Source organism: Nomascus leucogenys, chromosome 1a, assembly GCF_006542625.1.
Source record: "Nomascus leucogenys isolate Asia chromosome 1a, Asia_NLE_v1, whole genome shotgun sequence".
Taxonomy (NCBI): domain Eukaryota; kingdom Metazoa; phylum Chordata; class Mammalia; order Primates; family Hylobatidae; genus Nomascus; species Nomascus leucogenys.
The window spans coordinates 77,144,989-77,172,477 of NC_044381.1; the positions used below are offsets into that span (position 1 = coordinate 77,144,989).

The following is a 27,489-nucleotide window of genomic DNA, read 5'->3' on the forward strand; positions in this document are numbered from 1 at the left end:
CACATCATCACAAGAGAAGGGTGAGTACAGTACAATATGATGTTTTGAGAGACAGGGAGAGAGAGAGACCAAATTCATGTAACTTTTATTACAGGATGTTGTTATAAATGTTTGACTTTATTATGTTATTGTTGTTAATCTCTTACTATGCCTAATTTGTAAATTAAACTTTGTCATAGGTATGTATATATAGGTAAAAACATAGCTCATATATGGTTCAGTACTATCTACAGTTTCAAACATCCACTGAGGGTCTTGGAACAGATCCCTGCAGATAAAGGGGGGACTACTGTCTATTTTTTACATTCCCATCTACGTTTGATGATGTTTGACACATAGTAGATTCTTTTTTATTTTTCTTTTGAGATGGAGTCTTGCTCTGTGGCCCAGGCTGGAGTTCACTGGCATGATCTCAGCTCACTGCAACCTCCACCTCCTGGATTCAAGAGATTCTCCTGCTTCAGCCTCCCAGGTATTTGGGATTACAGGTGCCCATCACCATATCCGACTGATTTTATTTATTTATTTATTTTTCAGTAGAGATGGGGTTTTACCATGTTGGCCAGGCTGGTCTCGAACTCCTTACTTCAAGTGATCTGCCCGCCTCAGCCTCCCAAAGTGCTGGGATTACAAGCATGAGCCACCACGCCCACTGACACATAGTAGATTCTTAACCAATACTTGGTTTGATGGATTATTCTTTCTGGTGGCTTATGATTTACACCATCTAATGCATAGGCTGAATTTGACAGTGTCATGAAAGTTGCTGTTTTGGTTCATTCATATAGAGTCTACAGATTCTGCAGTTGTAATAGCCATAATAATTTTTATTATGAAATATTTATTGGGTGGCTAAAATGTACTAGTTATAAAATTAAAAATAAAATTAGTTATTGTTCTTTTCCAAAGGGCTATTCTGGGTTTACCCTGAAGATGACCAATATAAACTGTGATGGTTAATACTGTCAACTTGATTGGATTGAAGGATACAAAGTATTGATCCTGGGTGTGTCTGTGAGGGTGTTGCCAAAGGAGATTAACATTTGAGTCAGTGGGCTGTGAAAGGCAGACCCACCCTTAATCTGGGTGGGCACAATCTAATCAGCTGCCAACACAGCTAGAAAAATGTGAAAAAAGGGACTGACCTAGCTTCCCAGCCTACATCTTCCTCCCGTGCTGGATGCTTTCTGCCCTCAAACATCGGACTCCAAGTTCTTCAGTTTTGAAACTCATACTGGCTCTCCTTCCTCCTCAGCCTGCAGATGGCCTATTGTGAGACCTTGTGATCATGTGAGTTAATACTTAATAAACTCCCCTTTATGTGTATATCTATTCCATTAGTTCTTTCCCTCTAGAGAACCCTGACTAAGACCATTAAATGAAATAAAGAAAATCTAGGCTGGGAGCAGTGGCTCATGCCTGTAATCCCACTACTTTGGGAGACAAAGGCGGGTGGATCACCTGAGGTCAGGAGTTTGAGACCAGCATGGCCTACGTGGTGAAACCCCGTCTCTATTACAAATACAAAAAAATTAGCAGGGCGAGGTGGTGGGCGCCTATAATCTCAGCTACTCGGGAGGCTGAGGCAGGAGAATTGCTGGAACCTGGGAGGCAGAGGTTGCAGTGAGCCAAGATCATGCCGTTGCACTCCAGCCCAGGCTGACAACAGCAAGATTCCATCTCAAAAAAAAAAAAAAAAAAAAAAAGATCTAATAGCAACAAAGACTCAAGATATGAAGTGTATGTATTTGTTTCATAGGTCCATGAGCAAGAACAAATCTGAATACAGTATGTAAGAAGTTGAATTCATCTTTGGCATTATTGAGGTCTTCACTAAATCCTTGCTTAATTTATTTTACCCCATCTCATCAATACATGTCAAGGCAGCTTGCTTCCCAAGTATTAAAACTTGTTTCTGCAAAGGATCTCAAGACTTTCATATCAAGATGGAAATATCTGCCTTAGGTAAAGGCACCTTAACTATCATCCTCATTGGATAGCACAAGGCATAAATTAATTTATAGAATATTAGTCTTCAGACTTCAGATGTGTTTGGGAGAATACTGAGAGGTTGGAGAATATTTTGGGGGGTAACAACTATTGACCTGAAATTGAACCACTTAAGTGAGCTTCTCTTTTACCTATACTTAACCTGGCCTTCCCACAAGATACTTCTTGCAACATTTTATGAAATTTACCAAGCAAGGTTACTTGAGTTACTGGCAAAAATATCCATATATATTAATAGTTCCCAGAAAATGGAAACATGAACCCCAGTAACAAAACCTCTGTAAAAGACCGCATTCCTACCACCAAAATGTAATCTCTCTATGTCATTTAAAGCTAAAAGCAAATTTCACCTTCTCTTTAAGGATATATTAAACTGATATGAAAGGATTTTTCTGCCTCCACTTTTGCTTTCCTAAAATCTCTTCTCTAAAGTGCAGCAAGAGCAATACATAGATCGGATCATGTCATTACTCTGCATAAAAGCCTCCAGTGGTTTTCCATCACACTTAGAATAAAATTTTTAAAAATCCTTACTGTGGCCTATAGGCACCCTGCCTATATCATACTTTCCTTCCCTCAGCATGCCCAGACATCTCAGAATTGTCTTTCATGGACATGCCAAGCTCTCTTCCACCCCATGGCCTCTGCCCGTTCCTGGGACATTCTTCCCCCAGATCTTCTAAGATGGCTTCTTCCTGTCAGTCAGGTCTGCCCAGCTGCCACCTCCTCTCATAGGTTTTCCCTGAGCATCTAAAGTAACCTCTCCTTCAGCCCCTCTCTCACCCTGCCTGCCCATGTCATACTCTGCTCTGCTTTCTTTACAGTACTTATCCCTCTCTGCATTGACCTTGTTTGTTTTCTGTTGACCTCAGGTAAACACCACGAAAGCCGCCTCTCTTCACCACAGTATCTCCCGCATCTACAGCTGTGCCTGGCATATTCCGGAGGCTCAACATCTACTGAACGAATAAAATACATGGTGACTCAAGTAGTGTAACATAAAATGCCTCTATTATAAATACTATATAAAATATAGAAATAGGGCTTGCAGTCTTTCTTTTGAAGCACTTTAAGAAGAACAATCTAGAGTTTAGATTCAGAACCAAATGGTCACCTTTGGTACAGATGGCATGAAGGAGAAAACTCACACAAAAGGGGTCCAGCAATGGTAAGGGAGGCAGATCTTTCCAGCAGAGGATCCTTGTCTTCCCTTTATCCCTCGTAGATCATATGTACATGTTCCATTCACAAAGCTGAAGGACTAGAAGTTAAAACAAGTCTTGAAAAGAATGATTTTTGCTCTATAACCAGCAATTCTAGAGTGAATCTATAACTAAGCCCGTATAAAACATGGGATGGATAATGTCAAATCATTTACAATGTATTATTAAAAATACATGGGCCAGGTGCAGTGGCTCACATCTGTAATCCCAGCATTTTGGGAGGCCGAGGTGGGCGGATTATGAGGTCAGGAGATTGAGACCATTCTGGCCAACATAGTGAAACCCCATCTCTACTAAAAAAATACAAAAAGTAGCCGGGGCGTGGTGGTGGGCACCTGTAATCCCAGCTACTGGGGAGGCTGAGGCAGGAGAATTGCTTGAACCCAAGAGGTGGAGGTTGCAGTGAGCCGGGATTGTGCCACTGCACTCCAGCCTGGTGACAGATGGAGACTCTGTCTAAAAAAATATAGATATACACTATGTGCTTAAAAGTAAGTTATGTTTTCTTTTCGTCAACTTTTATTTTTAAGTTCCAGGGTACACGTGCAGGACGTCCAGGTTTGTTACATAGGTAAATGTGTGCCATGGTGGTTTGCCACACAGATCAACCCATCACCCAGGTATTAAGCCCAGCACCCATTAGCTGTTCTTCTTGATGCGCTCCCCGCACCTCACAGGTGAGTGTTGTTCCCCTTCTTATGTCCATGTGTTCTCATCGTTCAGCTCTCACTTATAAGTGGGAACATGCAGTGTTTGGTTTTCTGTTCCTGCGTTAGTGTGCTGAGGATGATAGCTTCCAGCTCCATTCCAGAGTCTACAAAGAACTTAAACACATATACAAGAAAAAAATTTTTAAAGTGGGCAAAGGGCATGAACATTTTCTTATATATGTACACAGTATTGGGTCAGGCAATGTGGTAGGTGCATTGTGTACAGGATCTCATTTATTTCTGCAAGGTAGTTGATATTCCCTGTTTCAGAAGAGGAAAACAAGTCTGAGAGAGGTTAAATAACTAACCCACAGCCTACGCAAAAGAGAGGATCTTTGAACTCCAATTCATGCAGTGGTCAAGGGGTATCCTCTTTGACTCCAACATGTTTAGAATGTTTTAAGGTTATTATTTTTCTGAATGCCTTCAAATATGACAAGTATGCTCTACCAATCCCTACTGTGTCAGACCCAGCCTGATCTAACATTTATATTACCAGCCTGGCTCCAACCAAAGGAGCTGGAGTTTTCAGATTCTGGTGCTAACCTGAATTCTACCTGCCACTTCTCTACAGAGGCCTCTGTCATGTTTGTACCAGTGGCAGGATGACTTGAAGCTCTCCATGGACATGCGGTGGGGGTGGAGGTGTTGATGGATATTGTCTTAGCTTTTGCCTTATGTGAGATTTTTAAGAAACGTGCAGGAAAAAAAAACCAGGAAAGAGTATTAGGAGAAGGCAGGATAGAAATTTTCCTTACGTGGAGAGAGCAGGAGAATGGAGGAAGTGACTGCTGGAAGCAAAATTCTAAGAAAAAAACAATTTTACATGGAGCTTAAGAAAGATTTTGCTGTGTAATGTGCATTATAACTCTTCTCCCATCTCCCCAAGGCATCTTTGGTAAAGATGTCATTGTTGGGCTTTTTGTTTTCCAGGGGGCAATGCATTGAAAGGGCCTCAAGGGGAAAGCAAGTCATCTCTGGAAAGCTTAGCCAGAATTTGCAACAGAAAGAGTGGGAATTTTGGAATCAGATGGTCCTAGGCTTGCAGAAGAGCTCTTTTTCACAGCCTTAGCTTCCTCCTTTGTAAAATGGAAAAAAAAAAAAATAGTTTTTTTTTTTTGCAAAGTTGTTGTGAGAATTACATAACACTTATGAGGGGTATTGTATGGAGCTTGGCACATTCTAGGCCCTCTTTTTATATTGAACTAATATGATCTTCTCTGTAATTCCCATGAATTAATTCCAGTTCCATTCTGCAAAACATTTATTCTTTAACCTTTTTCATGTAATGGTGCTCCAGTTTGTCTAGATCCTTAGAGAAGAGAAAATGCATATCAACATCTTTGTATCTAGTTGCTCTCAACCTTAAAATGATGTCATTTTTCAATTATTGCTTTTATTATACAGTAAAAACATATTTAGAAGAGACTCAAGATAAATATTAAAAGTTAAGCTAGTTACTGAACAAATTTCTTAAATATTTATGAAAAATAAGATCAACACACATTTGACCATGGCAGCTTTTCTAAAGGCAAAGGATCTAATTTGGTGATTAACTAACCATACTGAGCACTCATTAGGTTTCAAGGATGTACCAGTTCTTCTACAATATTTGGGTGTTTTTAATTATGAATAACCAAATACAAAAATCAAAGTAGTTTATACAATGAGGAGCATTTATTATCACTCTTAAAAATAAATTCCCAAGGTGGGCAATTGCACGGATGGCTCAATGGCTTTACAATGTGAAAGATCCAGCCACTTGCTATCAATTCTTTTCTCTACATTACATTGGTTCTTTGCAAGATAACCTTGAAATTCCAGGCTCACTTACAGAAATAATAACACATGGCTGAGGAAGGCATTTTCTCTCCTGTGATTCTTCTTATCAGGGAAGAAAACCTCTCTATCCCCCTCAAGACTTCTCAATTTCCTTTATCCAGAATTGGTCTACCTCTCTATGTCCCCAGGCAGTGCTTCTCAATTTTTTCACACCATGACACACATACAAAGATAAAGTTTTTGTGACACAGAGGGGTACCTGGGTAATGTTGCTTGTAGCCAGTCATACCATCCCAGGGCTTCAGCAGCTCAGCCTCACTTGAATGTCCCAAGGGCTTAAGGGATCAATACCTTATCACATCTATGACCCATCTGAGACATACCAGGGTATGCTGGCACATAGATTGGTATGCTCTGCTCTAAGCTACAAGGGAGGGTGAGAGAGCATGCATCCATATACAGGCTTTGGTGAGAGAAGGATCTGCCAACGAGGAGGCTCTGCCAAGTAGTAGGAAGTGGTGGGGCAACCAACCGCATCAGTCATCTTTTCAAGGGTGCCTCATCTATTCTAATTTTCACAACACATTTTAGGAGGAATTATTTTGTGGAGGATAAAACCAAGGCTAATAATTTAAATGACTTGCCTGAGGTCACAGAACCAGTGAGTGGTTCAATTGACACAGCAGATGCAGATCCAGGTGTGTGCTGGGAAATGTTTAACAACCACCTTTCCAAATGTAGTTCCAACATGGCTATTGGTTAATATTTTCATTTAAGATAAAAATAAAACAACAAAAATGTATGTTAGAGCTTATTAGTCAATGATGTGACTTCATTGCTAAATTGAATGTTTTTATGCTATTTACCATGTAACAGTTATAGACACAACATATCTTTTACATTCTGCATAAAACATTTTCTCTGTCACTTAAGCCTAGACCAAGCTTGTCCAACCCTGGGCCTGTGGGCTGCATACAGCCCAGGATGGCTTTGAATGCTGCCCAACACAAATTCGTAAACTTTCTTAAAATATGAGATTTTGTGTGTGTGTGTGATTTTGTTTCGTTTTGTTTTGTATTAGCTCATCAGTTATCGTTAGTGTTAGTGTATTTTATGTGTGGCCCAAGACTATTTTTCTTCTGCTAATGTGGCCGAGGGAAGCAAAAGATTGGACACCCCTGGTCTAGCCCACAACCAACAAAGCAATAAGTGAAGCCCTCATCTGTGGTATCCGCTGATCAAGCTACCAAAGAAAACTCACTAAATGTGGTATTGGGAAGAGATGTACAATTACATATTACAGGGAATTTCCACCATGCAGACACAATGCATGTAAATTGCCTAAAGAACAAAGACAATATTAAAATGTATTAACATAATTTGGAAGTGATGTTTTTATCACATACATACTACCTTTGTTTAAAATTTATTTCATTGGAAGTTTATATAACTTAATTTTTATTTCTACTTTGATTTTTATTTATTTATTTTTGAGATTGAGTCTCACTTTGTCACCCAGGCTGGAGTGCAATGGCGCAATCTCAGCTCACTGCAACCTCTGCCTCCTGGGTTCAAGCAATTCTCCTGCCTCAGCCTCCCAAGTAGCTAGGATTACAGGCTCCCGCCACCACACCTGGCTAATTTTTGTATTTTTAGTAGAGACGGGGTTTCACCATGTTGGCCAGGCTGATCTCAAACTCCTGACCTCAGGTGATCCGCCCACCTCAGCCTCCCCAAAGTGCTGGGATTATAGGCATGAGCCACTGCACCTGGCCTATATCATTTAATTTTTAATAATGAGTATTTAACAAACAGCAGACAAAATTTCTGAAAATTTAATAATCTGCTGTCATGAGCCAGTACAGGCCAGCTCTCCACACCACTGACTAGAACTAAGTTCAGCACTCTTTCCACTCCTGCTGTCTTTACTACCAGCATGTAAAAGCGATGATGCTCAGTATCGTACAGGGGACAAACCCGGGTACCTGTCATTAATTTCTGTGACCCTGGGTAGTTACTACCAGATGCTTAGTTTTCTCTTCTGTAAAGGAGGAGATTAAGAGTCCTTGCCCAGTCTACCTGCAAGGGTTTTTGAAAGGATTAAACCGGTTAGTCTGTATGATAGTGCTTTGTAAACTGCAGAGTCAGGTACAGATAAAAGGCTTTATTATGATGACCATTTCATCACTGTTTTCAACCAGGCCACCATTGTTAAGGATGCAGTGTGTCACTGCTTTCAAAAGTATGGTTTAGTTTGAGATCTTCTCTAATGCCCAGAATAGACAGTAAACACCCAGAAGAATTGTCCTGAAGAAGCCCACTCAAATTTGTGCTAGTCTTTACTTAATACAAATAGGTACTCATATTGGGAGGAAAACTATTTATTTGAAGCTTATAATTCACTCTTTTCTAGCTGCTGCTGGATTGTCTGACGGGTCTTTCCTGGGGTTATGGAACACTTCTCAATTTCAAGAGTTGAATAAAGGTGCTTTTTTTTCTGTCATGCAGGCTAGGGTTCAGGGGCGTGATCTCGGCCCACTGCAACCTCCACCTCCTGAGTTCCAGCGATTCTCCTGCCTGTGATTCTCCTGCCTCAGCTTCCCAAGTAGCTGGGATTACAGGTGTGTGCCACCAGGCCTGGCTAATTTTGTATTTTCAGTAGAGATGGGGTTTCCCCATGTTGGCTAGGCTGGTGTTGAACTCCTGGCCTCAAGTGATCCACTCGCTTTGGCCTCCCAAAGTGCTGGGATTACAGGTGTGAGACACTGCATCCAGACTATTTTTAATTTTGATTTTTTAAAAAGTTGCTTTGCTTTTTGCACCAGATCAACTCACCAAGTTATTTTCTATGGATTATACCCCTCCACACAATGTGGTTTCCTGCTTATAAATTAAATATCCCTAGTGTCCACGTTGAAACACTCTCGAAGCTTAAATGACTATAAACTATTTGCCTTGAGTTTGCTGAACTTGTCTTTGGGCTGTAGAAAACTCTTTTCTGCCAAGCTCTTTTCCACATCAGGCCCTTTGTCCATGCTGATCCCTCTACCTGGAAAGTTCTCCCCTGATTATGAAGCTGACTCCTTCTCATCCTTTAGATCAAATGCTGCCTTCTTAGAGAGGTCTGCACTGAACACCTGTTTCAAGTCATCTCCCCCATCTGTTTCCTTATTTATTTTCTTCACAGCATGGATCACAGTATGCAATTTCCTTTCTATCTGCTGACTTATTTGTCTGTGCCTCTTATTATTATGTCGGCTCTTTGTGGGCAGGGCGTGCCCATTGATGTCATTATCTACCTCCAGTGTCCCACACAGTGCTTGGTGCACAATAGCTATCTGATGAACAGATGAACTTATCTGACAAGATCCACGCTAGTATTGTAAGGCTGTGGCCATATATGGCTATCTTGAGGTGAAAGCCTAACCCTAAAGACTGTCCAGGACTTGGCCTCTGGTGCTCACAGTTGCCCAGGTTTCTATCAAGCCCCGGGATGAGCCACAGTGGTAGCATAGGACTGCTGGCGGCTCCCCTCTGCCCCTCCCCAACGGGCTGCCCCAGTGATGTCACACAGGACAGGATTCTCTAATCCTTTTCATTCTGTAACAGTCCTCTACACAGCTAAGTTTCTCATTACATATTATGATGTAGGGGAGGGAGGAAGGAGGGCCAGGGTAGGGGGCACACCCTCTCCCTGAATGAAATTCATTTAGGGGCACTGTCTGCTCGAATGTTCTGTTCTGGGAGAAAATGGGTAGCAGAAGCTACAATTTGTACTAAGCTAATGAAAAGAGAGAAGAGAAGAATGGGGAAGAGAAGGGCAACTAAGGCAAAAAGAGAAGAGAAGAAAAAGAGAAGAGAGAGAAGGAGAAATGAGAAAAGAGGAAACCAAGTGAAGAGGATATGTAAGAGAAAAAAATATGAAACAGGTAGTGAGGGAGGAAGGAATTGTTGAACCTATGTTCTGGTTGGCTTTCTAACTCTTGAGTAGTGACTGGCTTCAGTGTAAAAGGATGGTGAGGGGTATTCTCAAATACTAGCGTCCTGAGGGGGTCACTCACATTACTGCATATATTTTAAGAGGGGGGTTGGGGGAGGTATGTGGAGAATTAGGAAATGTATCCTCAGATGATACTGAGACCAAATGCATAGTGAATTTTATTTTTATTTTATATATCTGGAAATGATCCATGTTCATCTTCTAAGAACTTCTGGCCGGGCACAGTGGCTCACGCCTGTAATCCCAGCACTTTTGGAGGCCGAGGCGGGTGGATCACGAGGTCAGGAAATCGAGACCATCCTGGCCAACACGGTGAAACCCTGTCTCTACTAAAAATACAAAAAAATTAGCCAGGCGTGGTGTCGGGCGCCTGTAGTCCCAGCTACTCGGGAGGCTTAGGCAGAAGAATGGCGTGAACCCGGGAGGCGGAGCTTGCAGTGAGCCGAGATTGCGCCACTGCACTCCAGCCTGGACGAAAGAGCGAGACTCTGTCTCAAAACAAACAAACAAACAAAAAACAATTCTAACCGCAAAGATATTGAGTAATTTTTGGATTCCTTGAAGATTTGGTTTGCCAGTGACTGGCGATTATATATTTGATCCTGTTGTTAGGTTCTAGGTCTAAAAGTGAAGGAAACAGAACCTTCCCCAAAGTCATGTTGAGAAAATCGGAGATGGCTTTTTACAACTTTAAAACCAGCAGATAAATGTTTGCTGAATGCCAGAAAGAATAAAGAGGTTGCTTTTGATCTAAGAGTTGGGGCAACAAAATGGTTTAGGAGATAGAAAGTAGTAGGGTGCAAATTGCTATAGTAAGCTCCTCAAGTAAAATAGAGAGGCCTTCAACACAAATGTAACTTTTTTACTAGCCAGAACTCAATTTGGCCAGTAAAAGAACCTGCCTTCTACAATGAAGTCTTTGTTTTGTGTGTGCATCAGAACATCTTTTAAAAATACAGGCTTTTCTTCTAACTTCTTTTCCTGTGAATGTGGTGTAGGTCAAATTCGTGAACTGGTTAAGACGCTGACAAGAGACGGAAGGCCATCCCAGCCAATGGGAACCCGTGCTGGTGATGTACTGCTCCTAGGCTGCGATTCATTGGCTGCCTAGGGTTTGTCATTCTATCCCCGGCGTCTGCAAGCAGCGTGGGTCGGGTTTTCTAGCTAGCTAAACTGGATTTTGGCCGCCGGCACGTGCAGTTTCTATTAACTTTAGCTCATCTCTACCTCTTAATAGAAGCAGCTGTTATGTTTCTGATTATTCTCCTGATTTTGGAAAAATCCTGTTCCCTTAACCTACCTCATTGGAGGTCGTTGGAGGTCCCCTGGGACAGAATCACGTGATTATCTAACATGTGCAAATAAATACAATGTGGAATCCCCTGAACTACAGAGGGAAAACCTGCCAGAAACTCAGAGCATGTGCCCCGTGCGTGAATCAGTTGCACTCGCACGTGGGTGGGCGGTGGTAGCGTGCGTGTGTCTCTGCCCTTTGGGAAGCGAGGTGTGTGGCCGTGGCACCTGCTTGGGCTTCCTGGGGTCCCTGGGAGAGGAAGGCTCTGGAGGCGTGGGACTCTGGGGTAGGGGGGTCTGGCAGCTGCCTGGGACCCACCATGGGTTCGAAGGGCAGACGGCGCCCAAGAAGGGTGGACAGCTCCGGGTCTGTACTCGGGGCTGCGTGTACACCATCTTCGCAGGGAGTGGGGTTTGTATCTGCAGGCAGGTAGAAGAGCCAGGGCTTGGGGCACGGACGCTGTAGGGGTAGCTTCCGAGACCCTACTTGGCCAAGGGCCGGGCACGGAGGGGCTGTCGATCTACTGGGCACCTAATAGCTGCACATTCTGTCCAGTCCCTGGCGCCAGAATGGGAAGACCTGGGTCCTGGCTGCTATCCGGGATCCGGACGCTCCCTTCGGCTTCGGCCTGGTGCTCCAAGCCGTAAGGCAACGGCGGCGGCAACGGCAGAGAAAGAAGCTGGGTAGGGCAGTGACGTCATCTGTGGCGGCCCCTCCCCCGCCCACTAGCCCTCGCCGCAGTTCCTGCCCAACGACATCCGGGTCTCTGTAGCTGCGCGCCGCGCCGCGCCGCAGCTGTAGCGGCGGCGGAGCCAGTGGGGCGGGGCGAGCAGAGGGGTGGGGGAGGGGCGACGCGGTCGTGAGCGCGCCTGCGCGGGGCCGCGCTAGAGGCGGCGGCGGCGGCGGCGGCGGCGGCGCTAGGGACGGGAGCGCGCGCGGGAGCTAGAGAGCAGTGGTCTCGGCGCCGGTCCGGCCCGCAGCTTCGGGTCCTCAGGCGGCTGTTGCTCCGGAACGGGTGGTTGGGGAGGGGGGGTGGGGGGACGCTAGACAGGTGAGGCGCGAAAGCGATGAGTCCTCGGCTCTTCCTCCTCCTTCTCCGGGACCCGCTCTCTGCCTCCGTCTCCAACGCCCGGATGATCTGAGCCGCGAGGGCGCCGAGAGCCGGGGGCCCGGACGCAGCCCGGCTCCTCCCCTCCTCCGCCCCTTCCCCGGCCTGACCTGGCCCGCCGCTGCCGCGGTGACCCCTTCCCCGGCTGCCACTGTCGCCGCCGCGGTGACCCCCTCCCCGGCTGCCGCCGCTGCCGCCTCGGCCGACCAGGGACCTGCCCGCCTGCGGCTGCTCCGGGTAAGTGCGGCGCTCGGGCCGACGGCGGGCTGGCGGGCGGTGCGGGCCTGCGCGGCGGCGGCGGCGGGCAGGCCTGGGGCCTGTAAACAAGCCGGGCGTCTGCCCGGGCGCTCCCGGGAGGAGACGCGACAACTCCACCCCCTGGCCGGCCTCCTCCCCCGAGCCGGGCGGCGGGCGGCGAGGGGTTAACGCTCGGCGAGGGCGGTGGCGGGGAGGCGGGGGCGGGGTGTTAGTGGCGGTGGCGCGGGGAGGGGGCGCGACCCTCTGGCCGTCCGCGGCCGGGAGGGGTGTTTGCGGCGGCGACGCAGACGACGGCCGCTGGCCGGCCTGGCCGGAGAGCGGTCTGCGGAACTTTTCCCGAGCGGGGAGGGGGCGTCCCCGCGCCCCCACCCGCCCGGGCGCGCCGCCCCGGCTGTCCTGGGCTTCGGCCCCTGGGAGGGAGGCGGGGAGACTTCCTTTGAACCGGGCTTAGCCTCGAAAAACCTAATTCTGTAAAAATTGCTTAAGGTTTTACAGGGGGCAGGGCTGAGAGGCTCCTTCAGAACTCAAGTCAGTGAGTGATGCGTCCAGTTCATTCATTATTAAGGCATCGAACAAATCCATTGAAGTAAATTCCGATTTCTCATCCTTTTAACTACGTAAATCGGGTAAAACTTCTTGATGTTAGAGCTTGGTTGAGGTATGGTTCTGTTCTGCTTGTAGATTTTAAATAAACTTGGAGCCTTTTCTTGAAAGACAGCTGGCTGTGGAGAGCCTTCTACCAACTGCAGTTTTAGATATGTTTTGAAAATTTCATCACCTGAGGTATTTTTCTTCTCTCTTCTCAAACACCACATGGTACAAATCCACAAAAGTCGTGCTTCAGTTGTCCAAGCCATGGGATCTGTGTGCTACCCCACCTCACCGCAAGTTTCCTGCTAATTGGAATAATGAGCTGAATGTGTTTTAAGAAGTGGTTGGAAGAGTATGAGAGATACGTATCATTTTCTCAAAGGAAATGATTTTGACATTATTGAGAGAAATTAGACATTTTAACAATTGTTTTGTAAAACAGTCTTTTCAAACTTGCACGTTGGGGTTTTAAACACAACCACTTTACATGTGTTGCGCTCCGAAAAGTGGAGGAATTTGCTGAAACACTACTCTGCTGAGACATGGGGTTCCAGAGCAGTCGGGAATTTATCATAACTTGGTCCCCAACTCTCTTTGAAACACTTCACTTTTATACTTTTATCTTGCTATATATTGGGCCTTTTCCAAAGATTGTATTTCTGTAACTCCTTATTTTACAAATGAGAAAATTGAAAATAAGGAGATTTTCTGTTCTTAGATGCTGCTTTTATTGACTTAATGCTTTCTTTACCAATAAATAATTTGAAGCACAAAGTAACATTTCCTAGTGTTATAGTTTTGTTTTTGTTATGTGTAACTTATATGTATCTGATTAAACTTTCCATCATGTAAGGATGATTACTTTTAACCTGGAAGTTTACAGCAGTACCACATTATTGAAACTATAATGAACTTCCTGCACATGGCAGTTGCCTAAGACATTTTAATTTGATATCATAAAACATTTTTAGATCAGTGAAGTAATTACATTATGGGAAAGGTGTATTAAGACTGATAATGTTTGAAGTTAACTACCTCAATTATATTTGAGAAATAATAGTCATCAAATTGCTTTTTATTTGGCTTTTATCTTTTTATGTATTTTGTGTACATATTGTATCTTTTTACGTGAAGGGCTGAGTATATGACCTGTTAAGGGAACAGTGCAGTAGGAGACAAGGATTGTTTAGTCATGGCTGTGCTCCAAAATACCTGTGTCCATGGACAAGTCCTTTAACCTTTTGAGTTCAGCTTCCAGATGAGTAAAGCCAGTTGGGCAGATTAGATTATCACATGTACTGTCCAGTTATTACATTTTTAAATTTTTTTTATCAATATTGTGTGTCTAGTCAACGTACCTTTGCCAAATAAATGCCTGTTATGTGTCAGGCACTTAGATGTTTCAGTGTTCTAAGGCTGGATTTCTTTCTCGGTTCGGTTTTATTTAACAAATTCTAAGTTGGTGATGGTTCTTTAGAAAAGCTATTCCTGTATTCTTGTAAGCTATTGATTTTCCTTTTGGGATTGAGATGTGTAGAGAAACTCTTGAGACGAAGGAGGATGGAGATTTCATGGGAGACAAAGGGTGGTTGAGACTACAGGTTTGAACAAGCACAGGACCCTTGGTAGTCTGATGTGAAGGACATTATAAAAACACATTATGAAGGTTTTTTCTGTCACTTCAAGCTGGGTCTTGTTAAACCTTTGAAAATTCTGTAATACCTGATTTGTTTTTGAAAGAAATCTATAGCAACATCATTTTGTCATGTGGTAAATATTGCTGAGCAGTTTCTAAATACCTATAGTCTTTGAGTTTGTTCAGATTACATCTAGGCCATTTGTTTACTCTAATAGCTAATAGAATGTACAGCTGATTTTGGTTTAACTGTGCGTGTTTATTTGTAATTTTTAACCAAAGAGTGGCATATATCCACAAAGAACTTGTTATCTCTGAAATACTCACCCATGAGAGCTGGATTAATTTTTTAAGATGTAAATGTATGCTCATGTAGAAATAATATAACAAGGTGATATTTTGATGATCCTCTCAAATGATTATCTAACTCTTGCCTGGGCACCTGACTCTGAGTCAGTATACTCTTGAATACTTTCCATCCTTAATCAAATCAGGAGAAAGGGACGGCCATGTAAGAAAATTGGCCATGGCAGGGTTTTGTAAGAGTTAAGCAAGAAGATAAAACAAGGCATGGCCCTGTGAAATATATAAACCTTGGAGAAGGGGAGAAGGTATAGTGAGGCAACTGGATAAAAGTTGTGTCTTCCTCTAAGTAATTTTATGTCACAATATGTCCTGTCTTCCATCTCAAATAACAAATTTTAAAATTAAGTTGTGTTTGTTATTTTGCTATTAGCCAAGATATATACATTAACTGACCTGGGATTATTAGCCATTCATATATGAAATAAACTTGGGTTAACCTATATGAAAATCAAAAGATTGATTATATTCTTTACCCTTCACTCTTTCTAATGTCTTATGTTCTCCATATTACATAACAATTTTATACATCATTCTGAGTCTCCAGAATATATTCTTTGATGATTTTGACCTTTGAATGTCCTAGCTATCCATGTACTACCTAGATAATCTCGTTACCAGGCTTTTCTTTTGCTGAGGCAGGTCAGAGCTAGAGAAAATAAGCAATTGAGAGAGGCAAGTTTCTGTATACCTTTATCTAAAATGTAATAGACTTTACAATTTTTGTAAGGAACTGAGGAAAGGTACAGGCTTTTAATGTGTATCAATAAACTAGACTCTTAAACTGTTTTTATGATGTTTTAAGCTTCCTTGAGTAAATATGTGATAAAGGAGGGATCTTGAGTTTTTATAATTCTTAATATTTTTATTTGGAATCCATTGACCAAGTGTATGTAGTATCCATATTTAAGATCTGGATTAAAAGCAATTAGTTTTTGTGGCTGATACGATTTAGAATTAAAATCTTTTGAGTCTAAACTACTTCTAGATACAGAAGAAAGTAATGGAAGCCGTACTTTCTTGGCCATTTATTTGTGTTAGGCTTTAATTTTTTGCCGTAACCTTCTAAAATATATGATGTTATCTTCATTTTGTAAATAAGGAAATACAGGGTCAGGGAACCTAAATAACAGGCCAGGATCAGATCTGGGTAGATATAAAATTATTTTTCAAGATATTACTGAGTGGATTTTTCCCAATTAGATGAACCTCCTTATTACCAGGAACTAAAATTTCAAAAGCTAAACATTAACACTTACGATTCATAGATTCCTAGAGTTAAGCAAGTCCATGTAAGTTTATGTAAAGTCTTCCAACGCAAGACTAATGTTTTCTTCTAAAACATTCAGAAAAGATTCAAGAAATTAAGTTCATTTTCTCATTCCCAAAGTTTCAGAAGTTAACAAAGCTAAACATTTTATGGCTTCAAGTACCATTGTTTAGATAAAGGAATGGAATCCATGTTAATTCTCAAGTGGTTGATATCCTTAATGAAGGATCTGGGGAAATGTTTCTGAACAGATGTAATCAGTAGAGCCACATTGAAGGGCCCCATGGTGGACATGGTGATAAAACTAACCTTTGAAAGAAAGGACAGAGTTTGAGTCCCTGTTCTCCTACTTCCTAGCCAGGTGTTCCTGGGTAAGCTACTTGATTTCTTAAACCTGTTTTTTTTTATGTCAAGTGGAAATACTTTTGTCGTAAGGTTATCTTGAAGATTTAATAAAATAATTATATAAAGCATTTGAGATCTTTTCTACCATGAAGAAAGTGCCACATAAATGGTAGCTGTTATTATTGAGTGTATGAAATCTTGAGATACTTAGGGGTATAGAGACTTGCTTAGTATGAGAGGGTTGTCTTTCAGTATAACTTTTGCAGTGAGCCTGGAAGCCAAACTAGAGATTGAGTAGAGAATTTAGAAGACATTGTAAACTCTGTGAGTTTAGAGAGCTTGCATTTGAATAGACTAAAAGTTAAGAGGTAATAGAAGAAAGAGAAAGTTGAGTATGAGTAGCTTTATTTGGCTCTGCAAAGCTGGCAAGATGTCAAGGGTTTGGAGTTAATGATTAGGTGGGAGTAGATGGTTAAATTGCGGATAAAGAGTAACAGTAATAAAGCAAAGGTGAATGTTCAGGCTAGAATGATCAGTCAGTAAGGAAGAACAAGGGTTGGTATTTTGAAGAGTTACAGTTTATGGTTAGAAATGAGCAGGAAGATATCATTGCTACAGGAAAGGATGCAAAAGAGTAAGGAAACTAAATCATTCTGATTAACTCAGTTATTACCATTTTTAAAAAATGGAGTCTTTATAAAAGGCATTAAGGCTTTATATGTGAGTTCTAGGTTAAGTTTGAAAAATTGTCTTGGAATAGTGCGGGTCTTACTACTGCAGACCCAAACCAAGATATTAGTATTCCAACTGGTGTCTTTCCTGCCAGCATCTTGTACTGCATCTCCTCCCTGATTCTATAAACCATCAAAATTATTTCTAAACTATGGTTTTTCGTTATATCGTTTCTCTCAGTATACTTCAGTGACTCCCTTTTACCTCTGGAATAAAGTTCAGAATTCTTGGTTTGGCTTTTGACACTTTCCATGATTGGACCTCAAGACATTAGTCTGTTTTAACCAAACTGGTACACTTGCTGTCTCTGGAACACACTCTTTTCTCTCCATGGATCTTTGCTCATGCTAATGGGCAGTCTGGAATTCGTTTCTTTCCTTCTCCAGCTTTGGTTTTCTCTTTTAGCAAAGCTTATTTCTAATATTTCTTCTTCCACAAAGTCATCTCTGACCCCCAGAGTGTTTAATCTCTCCTTTCTCTGTACTTAAAGCGATGTCTGTGTATTATTTCTATCATATGTTTTACCTTTAGGTATTTGTGTCTAAATTATAATTGCATTCAGTTAATTCTAAAGGGAAAAATAAATTTTTACTTTACCCAAAGGCTAGCGGCTAGCACAGTGCTTTATGGATAGTAGACATTCAGATATTTGGTAAGTATTAAGCAAAATCTACTTGGAGTGAAAGTGATTGTTGTAGGAGGAGGTAGTAGAAGTAGTTACAAGCTTTGTCGTAGCAGACGTTTCTGACTCTCTCCTGTATGTTATTTTTTCTGAACCTGGATATTTAAGTGTGAAGATTATACAAATCTGAAGTGTGGCAGTGTTCTTATATTGATGTAGAAGACTAGGTTGACTGATTCTGGACCTACAGGCTTCATTTTAACTTCCTACATTTTGGCTTTGAGGGTTAACAGGACATTTATAATCACATATCTCTTTTCAGAGTATTTTACATTTGCAAATATTATCATGAACTTTGTGTCCTTTTAACCAGAGAGGAATTGTGGAATCACAGGAATTAGATGATGTGTTAAAGAAGAGAGATTACTATCAGCTGATTTAATTTGAACCCAACAAGTATCTAATAATATGCATACTCTGTGTTCAAATAAACCTCTAAGCTAGACTTTCAAGCTTTTCAAAATGCTAGACTATTTTCAGTGTTTAGAAAATACAAGCCGGGTGTGGTGGCTTACGCCTGTAATCCCAGCACTTTGGGAGGCTGAGGCAGGCGAATCACGAGGTCAGGAGATCGAGACCATCCTGGCCAACATGGTGAAACTTTGTCTCTACTAAAATACAAAAAATTAGCCGGGTGTGGTGGCGTGGGCATGGTGGCCACGCGCCTGTAGTCTCAGCTACCCAGGATACCCAGGAGGCTGAGCAGGGGAATTGCTTGAACCTGGGAGACACAGGTTGCAGTGAGCCGAGATCGCATCACCGCGTTCTAGCCTGGCAACAGAGCAAGACACCGTCTAAAAAAAAAAGAAGAAGAAGAAAAAAAAAGAAAATACATAGTAAAATTTATTGGCTTTTTAAATGGGTAATTTCATATAGTCAGTCAGTGCCAGCTTAGATCCATTTGCTGGAGAACAGTGCTAATGAGACCTCTTGATTCTTTGTGTGCCTCTTATGTTTTCCTAGCCTTGACATTAGCAACTAACAATGATAACTAACATTATTGAGCTCTTACGTGCCAGGGACTATTATAATAGATTTTCAGTTATTATCTCATTAAATCTTCACAGCAGCCCTATGAGCTAGATGCTGTTACTACCTATATCTTAACAGATGAGGAAATTGAAACAGAGCAGTTATTTGCCAAGAGTTTCAGAGCTATTAACAGAAGCCTAATACATGTCCTTGGACTTTTCAGAAATAATTTGTTGATCCATGCAGTTTCATTGCTACTGCGGAAAGTAAGTCTCTTGGCCATTGTGATGGGTCAGAAAATCTTTGTACATGAAGGATATGACTATTGTTCCATTGTACCCAGAGAGTGAATCTTGTGATTGAGTTGGGATTTGACGTGGCAGTGTACACTAAGTTTGAAAAGTATATTATCATATGTTAGCTCCCTTTAGAAATTTTCCCCAAGAGCTATTACATTTTTTAATATTAAAAAAGCATATGATATGGCCATAATACCATTAGTTCCACAAGCCATACACACTTTTTTCTTATGGCTTAAAATTTTATTCATGTTTACTACTTTGCAACCCACTGATATAAATTATTTCACTGATCCTTTATTCAAATGAAATTCTCAGTGAGTCTAAGAAGATAGTCTTAAACACAAGCTAGCTGAGTTTACAATAGAGATTATACTATAAATGGTAACTTCAATGTTTATTGAAAATAAATTCCTTAAAAACAGGTCTTGTTTCATTCATTTTAAAGAGATTATCAATATATGACTGTTAAATTTTTGTAGTCTCCCTGTTCATTTTCTGATGCACACATGACAGAAAATTGAATGTGAGCTGGAAATATAGCAGACTATGAGAAAGCATGGGTCATGTATAATGACTTTAAATTTAGGCTGGTGTTTTGTATTCATCTATGATATGACCACCTCAGGCAAGGATGTAAGTAAACATTCTTTTTTGAGTTGTACTTTAGGTGGCTTAATTATTTTAAAGAATATGTTATTCAAGAATTGTCTATTGTACTGTTTCAAAGAATAAGAATATAATTCATTACCAACTTTGAATGTCTTGGATTCTTAGTACTACCTTTTTCTTTAGCATAACTAGTAGGATCACATCATAATTTGGTACTGTGTATAAAGATGAAGTGTGCTTACCTTTATTACCAAAATTCAGAAATGAAAATGTGAATGATAAAAGATAAGGGATGGCCATATATTTTTTTGTTTTTGTTTTCCCAAACAGAATCTCATAACTTACCAGGCTTTAGAAAAACATCTTTGCAGTATGCCATCATACCTCAGAATGTTAAGTAGATAGTAAATAAAATTTTCACTTTTTGTAAAGCAGTAGGGTATTATCCTTTCTGAGAGCCTGTAAGGCTGTTTTGGTTGCCAAGGGGCCAATCTTAGAAGTGGCAGTTTTTGCTTTGTGACCAACCCACAGCTTACCCTTTGTTAGTCCATATCTGTCATCTTCATTTTCTCTTTCTGCATAAATGCTTCTTGGTACAGTAAGCAGGTGTTTCAACTAGTTAGCCATCTAGTGTGATCTTTTCTGGTTTGCTACAGTCAGTAAAATAAGTAGCTCTATAAGTGTAAATAGTATTACTTGTTTTATGTAGTAAAACTCCAAGATGAAGTTAGAGATATTTTTGGCTAGAGTACATTGACAATGGATTTCCCAGCTCCCAGAAATTCGTTTGTGTCTGAATTACTTTATACTTGGCTTCTTGTGTAGAGAAAACTTTAGAAAAAATTCATCCATCCATGAATGTTGAATGAATGAGCAGATTAATAAATAAATAGCTCAGGGAAAGAAAATGTGTGGGCTCTTAGTCATAACTATGTTTCTTCTCTTTTGTTCCCTTCCTTATGTGGCATTTTTCAATAATGGGAGTGTGTATCTATGATGTTGATAAACTTTTTAAAGTCATTGATGAACAGTAATCTGAAAATCAAGTTTTGATTAAGCCATAGATTTCTTTTAGGGTCAAATATTTCCTTTTTAGAAATCCATTATGATATTTTTGTAGGGATAAAAGACAACCATGTATTCTATAGATGGAAAATGGTAGAATACAGTTTGTTGGCTGGCCAACTTCTCTGAAAATACCTTTTCCTGCATAGAAGATAATCAGTGTTGACAAGGGAGAAGCCAGGGTATAATAGCTGTTATTCATTTGTCTCATGTATTCGTCAAGTGTCATGTGCTAAATATGAACAAAAAAGACATGATCTCTTTCCTCCTGGATCTTAAAATCTAAAGTGAGAGATAATTTACCAGGTAAGTGCTGCAATAAGGGAAATAGAGGATTCTATGAGCTTATGACTAAGGATAGATCTGTTTCCTCAGACGTGGAACTAAGAAGTGGCAGGAGTTGAGAAGTTCATTTTGGGCCATGCGATTTGAGGTGTGGCTATTCAAGTATAGGAGGTAGGTGGTCACACATTTTTTAAGCTATTAAATATAAATTTCACTTGAAAAGGTTTTTTTCTCTCTTACTTTCCTCAGCATCTGTCTCCCTACACACACAAAAAAATTTCATGTCACAATTCATGAACTCAGTGAGTGACTCTATTTTGAAAAATGTTAGATTATATCAACAGAAGTCTGTTAGAGGCGAATGCTTTTCGTCATTTTTTTCAGCAGGGACATTTCATATGTGTAAAATATTTAGAATCCCCATGTATTTGTATATAAATGAACCTTTTACCATCTTAAATGTTTAATAAGTTCTATTTTTCCTTTCTTTCAACTTAAGTATACAAGGTTATCAGCAAACATTTGTAAATGCTCTATGTGAGGGGTTTTGTTTATTAGTTTTAAGCAAGCAAAAAAAAGGATAGATTGGATCAGGAAGTCAGTTATTGTTTTCTGGGTTAGTCTGAGTCCAAACCCTCAAATATGCAGCAATTTATAAGTAGCAAACTAGGAATTGAATCCACTTCAGTTTTGGATAACTTGGAGAAGACATTTTCTGTCTATAGATCTGTCTATAGATAACTTGGATAAGACAAGTTATCCAAAACCGATAAATCTGAATTAGTTAATAGATGAGACAAATTGAGATTGTAAATGCTAAAACATTATTAGAAAACTTTATAAACTAAATAGTTCTATGCTATGTCTTTTTAGTATTTTGCTTGTACTATAATTGTAGTGAAAATAGGTCAGTATCTAATTTTTATAGTCACTAGAGTCCTCCAACTAAATTTAGCTTAGATGTTTTTCTAGCAATTATATACTTACAAAGTTTACTTTTAAAAATTGTGTAATACATGCCTTTATAGAAATTTAAGAAAACTACTTATGGATTATGTACTTCAGATCACAGCACAAGTAGAAGATGTTGATACATTAAATAAAAAATCAGGAAACCTATGAAGAACATCAAAAGTGGCAAGGTGTGTTCACTTGCACTTTGTAAGATTGAAACTGCTGCCAGTATCTGTGCAAACTATGGTTTGAGTACTTTTAAATTTTAACTAATTTAGCAAAGATTAATTATTTTTTAAATAATTTTAGGGTAAAAAAATGGTCTTTAGCATAGAAGAGCTTTACCTGACTTACTTTAGTTGGTTCAATTGGTTGATTTTGGTTTGCTTTTTGAAATTTTGTATTGTCTTAATTTGGGGCACATTGAACTCAATAACAGTTCAGTTGCATTAGAATTCATTTGGGTGAAGTTTATTGTTGGAGGAGGGTAAGTAAATATTTAACTGAAAAAGTGAAGTAAATATTTATTTAAGGCTATAAGGTGAAATATTTGTCAGCTGAGAAATTTTCAGGTAACTTTTTTAACCTTTGAAAAAAATTTACTATAGCATGAGTATTTTTTAGACTGCTATGTATAATCCATAGTCATGTTTTTTAACCTTTTTATATAAAATACTGATACAGAAAACCATACAATCAATCTTTTAAAATTGCTTTATAATTCACATAGCATAACATTCACCCATTTAAAGTTTACAGTTCAGTAGTCTTTAGTATATTCAGACTTATGCAACCATTAACACAATTTAATTTTAGAACATTTTCATCACCTCCAAAAGATACCCTGTACTCATTAGCAGTCACTCCCCATTGACCAGTCTCCCAGCCCTTATCAACCATTAATCTATTTTCTGTCTATAGATTTGTCTAGTTTAGATATTTTATATAAATGGAATACAGGTAACTTTTTATTAGTGATTTTTCACTTATATGTGTCTTGCATGTCTCATGAGATAGCTATGAATAAGTTAGCCTTCTTTTACAACTTAAATAACAATTCTTGTCTGACCGGGAAAAAGTATTAAGTAATTGAGAGACTGCATCCCAATTTAAACCAAGAACCAGACTTCTTATTAGTATTATAACTCAAAAGAATGTCTACCATTAGCCCTTACCTCTGGTGGTGCTTTTTACTGTGAATTGTTCAGCAGCCTCTCGGCTTCCCATAAATACCACTTAAGTCTTAAACTCAGACTTGTATGAGTTTACTGAGATATGTTTACCTTTGTAGCTGGCTTGCCTAGAGTCTACCTTCTTACTCCCCTACTAAGTCCAGAATGAGGAAGAATTAAAAGCAAGAAAGGAGATATAGAAGAAGAGATTGCTCAGGCGGAGGAGAGGCAAAGTGATAAGAGCAGGATTAGAAAGAGACATTAAAAATTCAAGGATACTGAGTTTATGGGCATCAGAATAAATCTTGGAGGCTGTTTTAAGAGAGAATAAAACCTAGAGGGAAGGAATAAAAGACAAAGATGTTATAAAACATAGGTAAAATATTTAAAATATTTTGTACTGAATTTTGAATTTTAGGCATATGTCAGTGAAGCACAAAGGATAGCCCCCTTTTCTGATGAGCTTTAGTATCCTTAAGATATTTTCTTTCTAGAACCTTGTGTAGGAGTTTTAAAGCTGAACCATAATCATGTGTTCTCTTTGGTTTGTTCCAACATCTTTGGGTTGGAACCAGTACAGAGTAGGAAACCCATGTCACCTTGGGATTATTTTTCAGATAAATCTTCCAGAGGATTAAATGGCACCATCCCCATCAGGTCCAAGTAGGAGGGGAAGAATCCTATTTTGGGTGCTGTCAGATTCAGTGGGCTGTTTAGTTCACTTTTTAGCCAGAAAATGGAGCTAAATGAGAAATTGCAGCTTCCAAAGAAAATCATACCTTGATTTTATAGATCAAAGGCTTTCTGATTAGATCAGAATTGTTACTGAGATTTTAGGGCCATTCAGTTAAAGTGCCCCAAGAAGAGTAATAAATCACATATAGGTGTAAAGTCAATAAAGTCCTATAGTAAGCAGACTGGAAATTTAGGGGGAGGGGAATACACACCGTTAGACTGTTGGTACCTATATTTGACTACTAGGACGATTATATATTTTAAATTATGTATTCAGTTTCTTATCAGAAATACTGCCTAAAATACCTTATACTTAATTTTGTAAGGAACAGGTGATAAAGATAGGTTATATTTTCTTCAGAGTAATTGATATTCATTATTTAATAGATAAAATGTGTTATCTGAATGTTTATAGTAGTAGAAACCAAGTTTACAAAATGTGTATATATAATGTTTTTAATAACAAGGATTCTTTCTTTACAAAAGATTTCCTCTATATAAATCTTCCTGTTTTATAGATGATCTGTATTATAGGAGAAACAAGAGTATTTATTGATTTAACTGGCTAATCTACAGGACTGAGCATTGTTAGAGGAGTATTTAAACATAGAAGTCTGTGAAAATATTTTTAGTGCTGAGGGAAATTGGAGGGACTTTCTAGAACCGCAAACTAATAGAAAACTTTTGGCCAGGCATGGTTGCTCAAGCCTGTAATCCCAGCATTTTGGGAAGCCGAGGCAGGAGGATTGCTCAAGCCCAGGAGTTTGAGACCAGCCAGAGCAACATAGTGATACCTTGTCTCTACAAAAAAATATTTTAAAATTAGCTGGACCTGGTGGCACACCCATACTCCCAGCTACTTGGGAGGCTGAGACAAGAGGATCACCTGAGCCCAGGAGCTCCAGGCTATAGTTTGAGTTGTGATCGTGCCACTGCACTATAGCCTGGGTGACAGAGCAACACCCTACCTCAAACAAACAAACAAACAAAACAAAACAAACCCTTCTACTTCTGAAGATGTGGGGATTTAAAGATTGCTATGATTTAAATATGTCATACATATATAAAATATGAGATAACAGAAGAGTATTTGTTAAACAAGACTAAGCTCTGCTACATAAAGTAAGGCACTATCATTGTGCTGGTATTTTCTGATTCTCTTAGTGCAATAAATGTTAAACTTTATTACTACCTTAGGCATGTTGCAGGGAATTGACATGAATAGTTCCTGGGTTTTGGCCGGGTGCGGTGGCTCACGCCTGTAATCTCAGCACTTTGGGAGGCTTAGTTGGGCAGATCAGGAGTTCAAGACCAGCCTGGCCAACATGGCGAAACCTGATCTCTAATTAAAAACTTAAAAATTAGCCGAACGTGGTGGTGCACGCCTATAGTCCCAGCTACTCAGGAGGCCGAGGCAGGAGAATTGCTTGAACCTGGGAGGTAGAGGTTGCAGTAAGCCAAGATGGCACCACTGCTCTTAGCCTGGGTGACAGAGGGAGACTCTGTCTCAAAAAAAAAGTTCCCTGGGCTTCAAGGGCACTCTAATGTGCAGGTCTTAAATTCTTAGAGCCTACTTCTGTGGACCATTTATGTTACTGTTGTTGGAGAATTTGATTTTCTTTTTTATCTTCCCCTTTCTCTTGGCCTTTGTAGGTTTTTTGAAGTGAACATACTTTGATATATTTACTTATTTATTGAGCAATTCCCAAATGGCAACTTTATTATTTTATTTCTTCAACTCAGTTGTCTAGTTTACTTCATTTGTGTCTAATCTATTTAACTCATCCTTTGAGTTTTTAATATCAACATTTTACAATTTATTTTTTTAGATTCAGAGGTGTGCATATGCTTGTTACATGGATATAGCATGTATAATGGTGGAGGTTGGGTTTCTAGTGTACCCATCACCCAAATACTGAAGGTTGGACCCAATAGGTAGTTTTTCAACCCTCACCCTCTCCCACCCAATTGTTTTTATTTCTGAAAGTAGTATTTCTTTCTCGGTCTGCCTGATAATTTTTTTATAGTTTCTTATTTTTCGTTAATTTTCAAAAAATACCTTCTTGGGCATTTTGTCCATAGATATAATATCTTATATTTGTTAATTCCAGTATCAGAAGTCCTTAGGAAGTTGTACTTAAGGTAGTTTGTTTCTTTCTGTATTTGGTGATTCTTTTTATGAGATAATATTTGATTAAACTGAACATTTCTCCATCCTCTGTATAGTTGCCTACAATGTAATTTCTACTTTTTTTAGCATAAAAGTTTCATTTTCCTTTTTATACTCAGTAACTTGTTTAATTAGCCAGTATTTTTACCAGTTTCTGTACTTATTGTTCCTTGCATCTTCTCTGAGTCCACTTTTCTTCTTGCTGAAGTACATCCATTAGTAATCCTTTTAGTAAGAGGCTGGCTTGTAAATGTCCTTAGTTTTTGTGTGAAAGTATATTTTATGCATTACTTTGTTTTTCAGCTACATGGAAAATTCTTGGTTGATAGGTTTCCTCCCATCAGCACCCTCAGTATATTATTTCATTGTCTTGTGAAACTTGGCAAACTTGGATCTCTGAGAAGTCTGGTCTCTGCCTAATTGTTAGGCTTCTGTATGTAATTTTTTTTTTTCTGATAGTTTTTTAAAAGATTGCTTTTCTTTATTCTGTCACTGCTACTTACTGTGTGACCTTGGGCAAGTTCAAAATGGAGATAGAATTGCATCTGTGTCATAGGGTTGTAATGAGGATTAAATTTTAAAGCCCTTAGAACACAGCCTTGCATATTGTAAGTGTGACATGTTAATATTTGTTTTATTTTGCCGTACTTGATATTCTAAACAGATTTCTATGATATGCTTAAGTATGTTGTTTTATCCATAGCTCCTCTTTGAAATACATTGTCGATGGGAAGATTCATATCTTTTTTTGTTTCTAGAAAATTCCTTAGTGTTCATATCTTTGAATATTCATTTTCCAATATTCCTTCTTAGTCTCTGTATTATGTTCTAGGTGGTTCCTCAGTATCATTTTCTAATTTACTAATTCACACTTTGACTTTGTCCAGCTAGAGTTTATGTGGCCTCAGTTCCAGTGAATTTTTAAAAAATATTCAGGCTGTCTAATAGCCACCTATTCTGGTTTGATTTCTGCCTATTTTTAATTTTTCTCCCCTTAGTGGCTATTGTGGCTTCCTTTTAACATTTGAAATTATTTTCAGATTGTCATTTTTTCTTCTAGAATGAATTACAGTTGTTGATTTTATTGGCTGTCCATCTTAGTTTTCTTCGTGTGTTTTGAGTTTGCTTTTGCAGTCTCCTATTGACTGGAAGTTTTTGTTTTATTTTCTTTTTCACTCTTCTTATCCAGTGTTTTTACATGCACCTACATCTCTGTCTAAA

The 27,489-nt window shown here is 39.7% G+C and overlaps 1 protein-coding gene and 1 long non-coding RNA gene across 4 annotated transcripts in view; one reads left to right on the forward strand and one right to left on the reverse strand.

Annotated features, from left to right (window-relative positions):
* Positions 1-3,735: 3,735 nt before the first annotated feature.
* LOC105739250 lies at positions 3,736-9,261 on the reverse strand. Its single transcript, XR_001115167.2, has 2 exons — positions 9,153-9,261; positions 3,736-6,477 (listed from the first exon to the last, which is right to left on the reverse strand). It is a non-coding gene; the product is annotated as an uncharacterized LOC105739250 (long non-coding RNA).
* Positions 9,262-11,910: 2,649 nt separating this feature from the next.
* The window catches only part of PPM1A (protein phosphatase, Mg2+/Mn2+ dependent 1A), a 49,046-nt gene continuing 33,467 nt past the window's right edge, over positions 11,911-27,489 (forward strand). For 2 of the 3 annotated variants that reach the window (XM_030811595.1, XM_030811612.1), the window contains exon 1: positions 11,911-12,364. The gene's annotated coding sequence lies outside the window, so the exon portion shown is untranslated. Of the gene's footprint in view, positions 12,365-13,066; positions 13,169-27,489 lie in introns of all 3 variants that reach the window. The other variant, XM_030811604.1, reaches the window with a different exon arrangement.